This window comes from Salvelinus namaycush, chromosome 19 (genome assembly GCF_016432855.1).
Source record: "Salvelinus namaycush isolate Seneca chromosome 19, SaNama_1.0, whole genome shotgun sequence".
Taxonomy (NCBI): domain Eukaryota; kingdom Metazoa; phylum Chordata; class Actinopteri; order Salmoniformes; family Salmonidae; genus Salvelinus; species Salvelinus namaycush.
Genome location: NC_052325.1, coordinates 15703194 through 15716089, shown reverse-complemented (window position 1 = coordinate 15716089; position 12896 = coordinate 15703194). Strand labels below are relative to the sequence as shown.

General features: G+C 43.9%; 1 long non-coding RNA gene and 1 pseudogene across 1 annotated transcript; both read left to right on the top strand.

Annotated features, from left to right (window-relative positions):
- The first annotated feature begins 644 nt into the window (after positions 1–644).
- Positions 645–773, top strand: LOC120064534 (annotated as a pseudogene).
- A 2935-nt stretch (positions 774–3708) lies between these two features.
- Positions 3709–12485, top strand: LOC120064198. The gene is made up of 3 exons (XR_005478577.1): positions 3709–3787; positions 6426–6901; positions 9852–12485. It is a non-coding gene; the product is annotated as an uncharacterized LOC120064198 (long non-coding RNA).
- The last annotated feature ends 411 nt before the right edge of the window (positions 12486–12896 follow it).

Here is a 12896-nt window from a genome sequence, read left to right as displayed (position 1 = left end):
ACCATTCAGCATTGTGCCTGAGGGCAGAGATACCATTTAGCATTGTGCCTGAGGGCAGAGATACCATTTAGCATTTTTCAGGCTTAAATTACCATGCTTTTAAATTCAAAACAACATTTTCGGGGAATAAAATAAGAATTTAGTTATACCAATATCCCTGTAGATACCAATATCCCTGTGACCCCCCCCCCCCCCCCCCCCCCCCCCCCCCCGGCCCATCTTGTGCAGCTAAAGGGTTATGAAGAACATACATTGTGGATGAATAATTACATTTTATTGCACCCTGTAAATATTTTCCATGGATCCCTTGTCCAAAATTCCTGTCATCTGTTGTTGCTACGATGCAATATTCATAAACATTCAGTTGTAAAAAATGGCTGCGGACCCCCTGCAGTACATCGGACACTTCTTTGGGAACCCCTGGCCTAGCCTACTCTGTCTAGTTGTAGATGAAGTAGTAGGGTACTGTGTCTCTCCTACATATCTGGGAGTCATATGCCACCCTGTGGCCGATGCAGTACACAAACACGAGGAAACGAATATGCATCAATGACTGGAATGCTACGGAACACCAGAAATCGTTAGTCATTCGTCTGGCTAAATCCTGTCAGCCGAAAATGTTGGCACTGGAATCACTACCACTCATTCATACCTGGCAATGGAGACACGGTGATTAAGAGGGCGGGGTGCGGTTCAGCCATTGCACTCCGGCTGTGATGATCCCTGCACTGTTGAAATATCGATTGCAACATTTCTGGTAGCTCTGCCCTGATCTTGTTGTCTAAAAGTACTTGTATGTAATTAGTCTGTTGCTGGTGGTCCAAGTAGTGATTTGGTGATCTGTTGAGTTTCGTGTTGAGAAATAGATTTGTTAGCATTTACCTTTAGGCTACTTTAGCTTTGCTTCTTCATCGGATGAATGGTTTTAGAATTTAGCATCTACTGTATTTCAAAGCGAACTAGGTCCACTAACTTTTATTTGATATATTTCGAATACCCCGATTGTTGGCGAATATGTGCTGATAATTTATTGGCCTAATAGGCCTACTTTTGAATGGATTGTTTTGCGTCCTCAGACATAGTCGGTTTTATTTGCTAGATAATAAAGTATATAACAGTTTGTACTTCAAGACCACAATAAATAAAAGATTACTGCTCATTGTAACATAAATACATTACAGATTTGTGTGCTGCTATATGGTTAGTTCAATAAAAACATTATTGAATGACTTTCGGGGAATCACATTAACTTGAAAAGTGTGCCTTGAAAAGTCCAGCATCTGACAATTTTATCACATCAAAATATATTGGTCGGTACACAGTTTAGCATATGTTATTGCTTGTGTTACTACCAGGGCAGCAAAAATGTCAAACAAGTACACAAATAATAATAAAAAACAAAAAACAAGAAATCACTCATGTCTGAATCCAATGAACAACCCAATAACACTGTCATCTATGCGTACATACACAAACAATATATACTTTTTCGTGTATTTTTATGTACAGCAGTATATATATACAGCGGGCTATGTTGAGCCTCCAGTGCATAAATAAACAGTGTAACAAAATGCAATGTACAGTAGTAGATATAGTAGAATGAGCTCTGTGAATAATGCAGTATGAATACACTGTGTGAAAACAGTATAAAAGAAACGGTCCAGTGTTTGTCTCTACAGTGCATTCCTAAAGTAGTCAGACCCCTTGACTTTTTCCACATTTTGTTACGTTACAGCCTTATTCTAAAATGGATTCTCATTTTTTTTATCACCATATTGACAAAACAAAAACCTAACTTAATAAACATAAAAAACATAAATACCATATTTACATAAGTATTCAGACCCTTTGCTATGAGACTCAAAATTGAGCTCAGGTGCATCCTGTTTCCATTGATCATCCTTAAGCTGTTTATACAATTTGATTGGTGTCCAGCTGGGGTAATTTCAATTGATTGGACCTGACTAGGAAGGCACACCTGTCTATATAAGGTCCCACAGTCGACAGTGCATGTCAGAGCAAAAACCAAGCCATGGGGTCGAAGGAATTGTCCGTAGAGTGCCGAGACAGGATTGTGTCAAGGCACAGATCTAGGCACTAAAAAAATGTCTGCAGCACTGAAGGTCCCCAAGAACACAGTGGCCTCCATCATTCTTAAATGGAAGAAGTTTGGAACCACCAAGACTTTGCCACCAAAACCTTTCCGCCCGGCCAAACTGAGCAATCGGGGGAGAAGGGCCTTGGTCCGGGAGGTGACAGAGAACACGATAGTCACTCTGACAGAGCTCCAGAGTTCCTCTGTGGAGATGGGAGAACCTTCCAGAAGGACAACCATGTCAGCAGCACTCCACCAATCAGGCCTTTATGGTAGTGGCCAGACGGAAGCCACTCCTCAGTAAAAGGCACATGACATCCGCTTGGAGTTTGCCAAAAGGCACCTAAAGGACTCTCAGACCATGAGAAACAAGATTCTCTGGTCTGATGAAACCAAGATTGAACTCTTTGGCCTGAATGCCAAGCGTCACGTCTGGAGGAAACCTGGCACCATTCCTACGGTGAAGCATGGTGGTGGCAGCATCATGCAGGGGGGATGTTTTTCAGCGACGGGACTGGGAGACTAGTCAGGATCGAGGCAAAGATGAACGGAGCAAAGTACAGAGAGATCCTTGATGAAAACCTGCTCCAGAGCACTCAGGACCTTAGACTGGGGCAAAAGTTCACCTTCCAACAGGACAACGACCCTAAACACACAGCCAAGACAACCCAGGAGTGGCTTCGGGACAAGTCTCTGAATGTCCTTGAGTGGCTCAGCCAGAGCCCGGACTTAAACCCGATCGAACATCTCTGGAGAGACCTGTAAATAGCTGTGCAGCGACACTCCCCATCCAACCTGACAGAACTTGAGAGGAGCTGCAGAGAATGGGAGAAACTCCCCAAATATAGCTGTGTCAAGCTTGTAGCGTCATATCCAAGAAGACTTGAGGCTCTAATCGCTGCCAAAGGTGCTTCAACAAAGTACTGAGTAAATGGTCTGAATACTAATGTAAATATTATATTTCATTTTTTTCAAATTTTTATACATTTTCAAAAATGTCGAATAACCTGCTATTGCTTTGGCATTATGGGGTATTGTGCGTAGATTGAGGAGGGAAAACACCGATTTAATACATTTTAGAATAAGGCTGTAACGTAACAAAATGTGGAAAAAGTAAAGGGGTCTGAATACTTTCCGAATGGACTGTACATAGGACGTGTGTGAGTGTATATGTGAGTACAGGAGTCTCTTTGTGTATTAAGTCTGTGTGTGTGTTTTGCAGGGGGGGTACTGTCACGCCCTGACCTTAGAGATCCTTTTAATTCTATATTTGGTTTCGTTGTTGGCCTGGTTCCCAATCAGAGGCAGCTGTCTATCGTTGTCTCTGATTGAGAATCATACTTAGGCAGCCGGGGTTTCACGTTTGGTTTGTGGGTGTTTGTTTCCTGTGTCAGTGTTTGTGCCACACGGGACTGTTACGGTTAGTTCGTTTGTATCGTGTATTGTTTTCGTGTATATTAAATATCATGGAAACTTACCACTCTGCACATTGGTCCTCCGATCCTTCTCGCCTCTCCTCGTCTGATGAGGAGGACAAATAGACTGCCGTTACAATTTCAATACTTTCTTTGGATATTAGATAAGGGGTGTTGAATATTCGATGAGGGGTGTGGTCAGCAACTGCCTGAATTCTATGGGGAAGGTATTTCAAATTCATTGAGAAGTGAGAACCAACACCAACTTCTTGGAAAGGTAAGTCAGTCATTAATTTAGCAGTCATTCAATAGCAAAGCCAGCTAAATATACGCTGTCATTTTTTTATGATGTAGCTATTGTCGCTTGGTAGCTAGCTGACTGTTGTCAGAGAGCAGGAGTTGTTGAGGAAAGCTGACAGTGTTAGCTAGCTATGTACATTAAATTGTTGCTACGAAGTAGAAAAACACCTTGATAGGGGTGGCGCATGCTAGCACATGAGGACATTTGGCTAGGATGGAACAAATTACACTGAACAAAAATATAAATGCAACATGTAAAGTGTTGGTCCCATATTTCATGAGCTGAAATAAAAGATCCCAGAAATGTTCCATATGCACAAAAAGCTTATTTCTCTCAAATTGTGTGCACACATTTGTTTACGTTCCTTTAAGCAAGCATTTCTTCTTTGCCAAGATAATCCATCCACTTGACAGTGGTTTTCAATGAAAGTTGAAAATAAGTACATTTATAGAAGTCTATGTTTGGACCAAACCAAGGCTGGTCCAGACCGGACAAAATCTGAACCAAACATAGACGTCTACCAAACACATTGCTATATATTGCTGACCAGCAGATGTCACTGTTGTGTATTTTGAACAGATAGTGAAGCTCTGATTAATGAACTGTTTTTCGGCTCAATTTGGTGAAAGCGCCGAAGACTTCAGAAAGCCTCGATTTCCCATCACTACTTACTTGCTGGTCTTATTTCGCATGGACAGGTTTTGTGCAGAGTAAACCCTCTCACTTCATCTCTTCCTCTCTGCCTTTACTACCACCTATTGGAATGTCCTTTGATATTATATATACCTTATCAGCTCATCATGTCAATATGTGCCAACTTACCTCAATACTGGCTGTTTACCTCTGCCACTAGCCTGGCCTGCCCAGTCAGCCTGACCTGAGAGTGGGGAAGGGGGTTAGAGAGACAGATAAAGAAACGAGGAGATGTGAGACTGAAAGAAAAACAAGAGTTAATCAAATTTGAAAGATGAGAGAATGGGATAGGCAATTGAAAAAGGAATAAACATAACAAGACAAGGAGAGAAGACAGGTAAGAGGCTGAAAGAGAGGGAGGGTAATTCATCATGCTTATATCAATCAGTGCAACCTCGTATGGAGTGTACCCAATCGATTATTGAGCAGCTCAGAGAAAAGCACTGGCCCATTTTAAAAGACTCACCTGGTGAACCATTGAATGAACATTAATAGCGCTTGGCTTTGAGCTGTATTGTTAGATATAGCCTATATGCAGGGGTGGGCATAAATTAAGAATTTGAAATACAACTTCAAAATACCCTAAAGACCAATGTATGAAAATCAAATATAAGATACTTTTGTAAAGTACTGTATTTAATTAAAGTACATGTATTTTGTATTTATGAATACAAATAAAATTGCAAGTAGTTGGCGGAACAGTAACATAATTCTCAGTAATGGTTACAGAAACGTTTTACTTGCTATGACTGTGATAATGTATTTTGTTGTTTGTATACCTTAGTTGAACACACTGACACTCTGGATAAGAGTGTCTGCTAATGACCAAAATGTAAATGAATGTGAAAATGAACAACTGCAAAGTACATTGGGTATTGTCATTGGCCTTGTTTTGGGGCGGAGCTCATTTGAGTAATACTCAGCAAGCTTTGCAATTGTTCATTTTTACATATGCATTTACATTTTGTTCATTCAGCATCACACCATAGTGCCATCAGACTTTTGATACCAATGTAGGGTGAAAGGGGGCCACAAAATTGTGAACCGCTATAAAGAAATGGTATAGAATTTTGTTTTGTATTTTGAAAATACAAATGATAGCTTTCGAAAGCATATTGTTACAAAATACATTGGTGTGTAGTTCAGCCCAGTGTAATTAAAATACATATTTGAAATACTGCTCATCTCTGCCTATATGTTTATGCTGTGTGTCATCACTGTAGTATGGATGCTTATGTGACTGTTTGTACTGAATGTGTGTCAGTGTGTGTTTAGAAATGTGTTTGTGCATACAGGGGTCTTTTGTTAGCACCAGTTCATTTTTTCCCTATTAATGTGACACACAATGTTCAGGAGTAAAAAGAAAGATCTACAAACACACCTCTTCTCTGAGTCAACCTACCGCTGATGAAAGGGGAATGACGCAGAGCTGTCCAGTACCTTCATGGTGGTAGGAACTACACTGAAGAAAAATATAAACACAACATGTAAAGTTGTTGTCCCAGGTTTCTTTTTCCCAGACATGCACACAAAGCTTATGTCCCTCAAATTCTGTGGCAAATTTGTTTACATCCCTGTTAGTGAGTGTGTCTCCTTTGCCAAGATAATCCATCCTCCTGACAGGTGTAGCATATCAAGAAGATGATTAAACAGCATGATCATTACACAGGTGCACCTTGTGCCGAGGAGTATTTCTGTCTGTAATAAAGCCCTTTTGTGGGGAGAAACTCATTCTGATTGGCTGGGCCTGGCACCCCAGTGGGTGGGTCTATGCCCCGGGGGCTTTGCAAATGCGTCACAACCTCCATACGGAGCCTCTGACCACATTTTCGTATCAAGCATTCATTGGCTTTTACTCCCTCTACCCTTGGCCTGCAGCGCTCCTCCCCTCTGCCTTTATTTTTTCCCCATCTGCCCTCAGGCCACCACGACCAGACCAGGAACAGCTGACCGCCAACCACCCGGAGCAGACCACCCGGAGCAGACCAACAAAAGGAGAGCCCAGACCAGACACCTTCACCACCCGAAACAGAGGCATGGAGGAAGAAACAAAGATGCCAACCTTCACCTGGAGCAAGCAGACCACAGGGGAGTGCCACTATTAACCTCTGGGTCACGGGCTTCCAGGTGTGTCTGCTCACTCTGAGGTTTGTCCTTCCTCCTCCTGCAAGACCGGAGCAGACCCAAAAACCACCATCCCTCACCTGAACAAGATGACCGGGATGAACCCAGAAGCCATGGGCCGCTACAATGTGGTGAGGCTGACGTTATTCTCCAACGAGGAGGGTGCCGAGGACGGAGCCACCAATCGCCGGGGAGCAACAGGAGCAGCAACAACAACCGCCAAACCAGAAACGATGAGCCGTCTGGAATTCAGCACGGCAGTTCTCCAGAGAGGTATGGGCTTTGTGCCGTCTGACCAGGAATCATTTGAAGCCAGTTTCAAGACCCCCCAGCTACTAGAACAGTTTTGGTTAAAATACAGAAATTGTGAAGATAAGGTCCCATTTAACAAGTTCCCTGTAATTCCACTCTCAGACACAGAATCAAAAGTAGTTACAGTCCAATTTCACAATCAAAGCATCTAAGAGCACAACATAGAAGTTTGGTTACCACGTTTTGCCACCTTCAAGTCAGTGGTTAGGAGGGTCCTGGATAAAGCCACGGTCTGGACTAGGGGAACGGAAATGACTGGTTCACGCTGGGGAACAACAGGGACTCCGTCCACTATTACGGCATGCCCAGACATCATCACTATTACAGCCTGCACAGCCATCATCTGCAAGATCTGTAAAGACAACCATCCCACCACAGACTGTACCAACATACGCCCCTGTAACCTGTGCAGGAAAGGGGGCTACTTCAGAACCTGCCCCAGTTTCTACTGGCCAATGCCACCAACCCCACTAACCCAAATCCCAAAGCCACCAACCCCCCTCCACCAGACGACAAGAACAACGAAGACCCAGAACCAGGCCCAGACCTTAACACAGGCACCTCCCAACCCACCATCCAAGACGTCCCAGAAACAGCCCCCACCCCTGTCGGACCCTCCAACTCTGTCCCACCCCAACAAATCATTTCCTAGCCACCTCCACCCTCTCCAAACCCCTGGTCAAAGGGGAGCAACTCCAGTTCTTAGACAGCGACCCAAACTGGACAAAATTACCAAAAGGGAAAAAAACAGACAAACAGACCAACAAGAGACCAGACCAGAAGACCACCCGAGAACCCAAACCCCAACACCAGCAAGCATGACCCCTATCCCCTCCGAGAAACCGTCTCCCCTCCTAGACCCCTCACCATACCACCCCCCTCCCAGTCCATTGCTTCCTCTGATCGCTACTCCCTGCATCTTATGGTCCCTGATCCCCCTCTCCCACCACCAACTGCCCTTGATCTTCCTACCATACTCCCTACTGCCACTGACTCCTCCCCCTGCTCCTTAACAATCCAGATCCACCCCCTTAGACCTCCCTGCTCCTGATCCCGCATAGCAGCAAACCAGCCAGCATTCACTCATCCCAGCATCCCGCATTCTATCACCATGTCTATCACCAAGTCAGTACAGGGTGCCACCAAGCATTCAGTGGGGAGGCATGTCAAGACCTGTGAACAGCCAAGAATCACCCAACAACACAAACTACCTGCTAGAGGCCCTCATCCAAATGTGCAATGAAATGATCAGACCTGGACCCCTCCAATAACCCATCATCATGACCCTGACAACACACTCCGAACAGAAGGACTTTACTCAGACAGCTGTTCACGGTTGCCTCCCCACTAGGGAATCCATCCATAGATGGCACAAGGTACGCACAGAGAACTTTCCACATGTAGGCAATCACATTGAACACACATATCAACTGTTGAGTGCTCTGAGGCCAGGCAGGCCCTGTTTGTTCCCTCTGTCCTCCAGCATCCAGCCTTCGCAGTACTCCTCCTTCAGCACCAGCCCATGGAGATCAACATATTTTCCACCACCCCCTTCCCCCTCTCCATCTCTTTCCCCCTTCCTCCCACAACACCTATCCCTCTCACAGAACCCTACCATAACCAGGAACCATTCATCCCCACACCAGAAGAGGCACAGAGGAAGGACCAAAGATCTAGACCTAAACCCAGAGCGAGTAGGCCACAGTGGAGTACCATCAATGACCTCCTGGTCCTGGGCATCCAAGTGTGTTGGTTCGCTCCGCCAGGTTGGCCTTTCTCTCCTCTGCAGATCCAATCCCAGTTCCAGACCCAGTCACAGCACAGGAACACCAGAAGTGGAGCAGAGGAGGGACCAAACTGGAGGTCTTCATGGGTCCAAAAAGTTGGACCCGTTCCGAAATGGACCTGGGGTATTCCCACCTGGATCCGATATGCATAAATGAATTGTTTAAATATAGATACCCATTCCGAATGGACCCGAAGACAACTAGATCAATTCCATATAGACCTGGTCAGATCCAGACCCGGTCCGATCCGAGTGAGGGAAGCAGCAGAAAATCTTTTTTTAAGCTACTTTATTAACCGGTGCTGATAAAGCGCGAGAGGAGGAAGAGAGGTGCCACTCTAGCAGTTCTGGGGAGGGGCCATACTGTGAAGGTGTGACACAGTGAGCAAGGAGGAGGGAGGGAGAGACGAGACAGCAACCAACCAAGCCGACTCACGCGATAGTAGACTAATAGCTGCCATAGCGAGGTTACTTATCATCAAATATGATTACGTAGTACCTGTCTTGACTGCATCGAACCGGAAGAAGCTTGTTAAGCTAGCTAACATTAGCTCTTGGTCGTTGTAGACTTGGTCGTTGTAGCCTATCCTTCTCCTTTAACTTTTAATTCCATCATTTTAATTCCATCTTCTATTGATTAGATATCTCCTAACTTTTGCCACACACGGAGCAAGGCTCTATGACTGTAGCCTATTGCCGCTTTGATAACTTATGATTATCCAACAACAAGCTACACAAACAACGCTCCACACTCGTGAAAAAATAGAGCAGTAGCATAAATTATAAAATGTCTCTCTCTCTGACTACTGCCACAGTCGCTTTCGGATCTGTACGGGCTCTTCCGGACAAGTGAGTTGAAATTACACATATCCTTAGACCTGTGACAATCTTATCACATCCGACCCAGACCTGTGACATTATTTTGAATTCTGGATCTGGACCCGCTCGGGTTCTGGACTGGGTCGGGTATTCGGGTACAGGTGGATCTGTGAAGACCTCTAGACCAAATATTGAACCTTCCTCCGGAGCGAGCGGACCACAGGGGAGTGCCACCATTGACCTCCGGGTCTAGGGCTCCCTTGTGTGTCTGCTTGCTCCTCATGTTGTCCTTCCTCCCCTCTGCAGATCCAGCACCAGTCCCAACACCAATCCAGATCCCGGTTTCTAGCACCAGTCCTAGCACCAGGCCACCAGATGAGCTGCGGAGGAGGAACCAAATCTTCACCCAGAGCGAGCAGGCCACAGGGGAGTACTACCATTGAATTTTGGGACTAGGGCTCCCTTGTGTCTCGGTTTGCTCCTCAGGTTGTCCTTCCTCCCCTACACAGATCACCTGCAGCAGCCCCAGTTCCTGGTTCCCGGTTCCCCGTTCATGTTTTCCCGGTCCCCAGTCCCAGCAAAAGACCCAGCACCAACCCCTGGTCTCCAGTCCTGGGCCCAGATTCACAAAACCTTCTTAAAAAGAAGGATCGGACCCTTTTTTTCAATTTTCTCAAAAAATGACATACCCAAATCTAACTGCCTGTATCTCAGGACCTGAAGCAAAGATATGGATATTCTTGAAATCATTTGAAAGGGAACACTTTGAAATTTGTGGAAATGTGAAATGAATTCAGGAAAATGAAACACATTAGATCTGGTAAAAGATAATACAAACAAATAAGCATGCACATTTATTTTAGCACATTCACTAAATTGTTTGATAACAATTAGCAAGCTAGTTTGTTACCACATGTTCATATAAATCAGATTTGATCGTTCAGACACAAGTCTGGCCATGAATCAGATTTGTATCTGACTTCAAACCACCTATGAAGGTGATTTGAAATGTGGTTTGAAATATTCGATTCCATGTGCTTTTTGGCTGTAAAGACTTCAGAAAAAAGGACATACTTGAATCGGATATGCAAATAAACAGGATTTGAGTCACGTCAAACTGCCAATGTGAACATGGCTGTAATATTTTGTACATCGGTGTAAGGTGTAGCACCTTAATGCATCTCAACTACAGGTTTAACATAGGCTTTTAGTAAGTCTCTTTAAAGCATAAAATATGTCAATGTTCAACTTTAACATGTGATAACTATGCAACACAACAGATGAACAGCAATTACATTTCCACTCATGGGTGGCTAAAAAGATGAGAACTAGCTGAATGCCACGCACCTTCTAAACTACTCCTCCAGGACGTCAGGTAGCCTAGCGGTTAAGAGTGTTGGGCCAGTAACCAAAAGGTCACTGGTTCAAATCACTGAGCTGACTAGGTGAAAAATCTGCCGATGTGCCCTTGAGCAAGACACTTAACCCTAATGTCTCGTGTAAGTTTTCTGCTAAATGACTGGGTTATATCTCAATAATCCAGCATCAATAACACAACCAGACTAAGTGACCCAACACCAGCAGTTGAGTCAGCCAAATAACCCATATGCAGTGTGTGTGTGTGCAGATATGAGTTCCCCAGGGGGTGTTTAAATGCCCATGGCAGCATAAAGCAGAGACTATGGGTGGAGGGTTTAAATATTTATACCAGGCTTACTGCTTAGTGTACAGTCAGCCTCAATGGGGCTCCATAGGGAACAGACTTCTAGGGGGCATCCAGGCTTGATACAAGGCCGATGTGTGTGTGCGTGCAAGCCTGTGTGACAGAGCAAGCATGAGTGTGTGTTTCTCAAATTCTCACATTGATATTCCATTCAGTCGGGCACAGTAGGTCACTCTGTTATTATTAGAGCTGGTAATAAAAGCTGAAGAGTTGTCGCCCTCCTTGGACCAATTCTGAGAACAGGGGTGATACATTCTTGTGAGATGTAGGAGTGAGAGTTCTGCAATGACGAGGGTAGATGGAGAGTTTGGTGTCACGTAAAATATTGTTCAATGTGTTACGTGACGTCAATGTGACGACATTCCCAAACAATCTGACATTAGCCTGTGTGTTTGACTCCTGACGTCTTTATGTGTGTTTATTAACATAGTACTGTAACGTCTCTTAGCACGAGGCAAGTAAATAGAAGTCTCTTTAAATACACTAAACAGTCTTGAGACCCCATATGTGAAACACATGCTACAGTGGCCCCAAGCATTGAGTACACACACACACAGACGCGCCCGCCTTGAAAACATATAGCTACGCTATCAGATAATCTCTGTCACTTCCTGTTGTTGTTGATCTAGGTCAAAGGGCAGTACACAAAGAGCAAGCACATCACTGGGCTGGATTATTTTCTCTGCTTTAATGACATAAATGTGCATTAAATACTTAGTTCATATAGAGTTGTATTTTTCTTGAATAAAGAAATATAGTTACGGTTTATATGTTTAGGGACTTTTCTGACAATTTCTGTACTGGGGTCTTCTTTTACATACTCTGTGGAGAACCTGTAGAAGGGCCCAGAGTTGATCCTGGTCAGGTCACATTTTAAGAAAAAACGCCTGGCCCTAATCGTAGATCATACAGCCTATTAATAGTCTGTAGAACGAGGTGAGAGGTACTCAAATGTCTCAGCTCTTTCCACAGCCCTGTGTCTCCACAGTGTGAAGTCATTCCCTCTTGTGCGTAAGCAGGTGAGGAAGATATCATTCTGTTACAGTGCCTTCAGAAAGTATTTACACCTCTCCACATATTGTTGTGTTGCAGCCGGAATTTGAAATTGATTAAATTATGATTTTGTGTCACTGACGTACACACAATATCCCATAATGTCAAAGTGGAATTATGTTTTTAGAAATGTTTACAAATTAATAAAAAATTAAAAGCTAAAATGTCTTTGAGTCAATAAGTATTCAACCCCTTTGTTATGGCAAGCCTAAGTAAGTTCAGGAGTAAAAATGTGCTTACCAAGTTGCATAATAAGTTGAATGTACTCCCTCTGTGTGCAATAATAGTGTTATTCATTATTTTTGAATGCTTACCTCATCTCTGTACCCCACACATACAATTATCTGTAAGGTCCCTCAGTCGAGGAGTGAATTTCAAACACAGACTGAACCACAAAGACAAGGGAGGTTTTCCAATGCCTCGCAAAGAAGGGAGCCTATTGGTGTATGGGTAAAAAAAAAGCAAGAAAAAAGCATTTAACATTAATTTGAGCATGGTGACGTTATTAATTATACTTTGGATGGTGTATCAATACACCCAGTCACTACATGTCACGCCCTGACCTTAGAGAGCCT